Source organism: Lupinus angustifolius, chromosome LG09 (genome assembly GCF_001865875.1).
Source record: "Lupinus angustifolius cultivar Tanjil chromosome LG09, LupAngTanjil_v1.0, whole genome shotgun sequence".
Lineage (NCBI taxonomy): Eukaryota > Viridiplantae > Streptophyta > Magnoliopsida > Fabales > Fabaceae > Lupinus > Lupinus angustifolius.
In genome coordinates, this window is record NC_032017.1 from 9,911,027 (window position 1) to 9,911,468 (window position 442).

Consider the following 442-nt stretch of genomic DNA (forward strand, 5'->3'; position numbering starts at 1 on the left):
TTCTTGGTCATGCAGGTTTCTATCACAGGTTCATTAAAGATTTTAGCAAGAAGGCTCTTCCACTATCCAACCTGTTGCAAAAGTAGGTGGTCTTTGATTTTGGTGAGAGATGTAAAGAGGCATTTGATTGCCTCAAGACAACCTTGACCACCACTCCTATTATCCCGGCACCTGATTGGACAGTCCCTTTTGAGTTGATGTGTGATGCATCTAATTGTGCATTGGGGGCTGTCCTTGCTCAAAAAGTGGACAAACTGCCTAGGGTAATTTATTATGCTTCTAGGACTTTAGATGTTGCACAAGAAAATTACACCACAACTGAAAAAGAGCTTTTAGCTATTGTATTTGCTCTGGATAAGTTTAGGTCTTATTTGCTTGGTTCTAGAATTGTTGTTTTCACTGACCATGCAGCATTGAAGTTCCTATTGAAGAAAGTTGATTC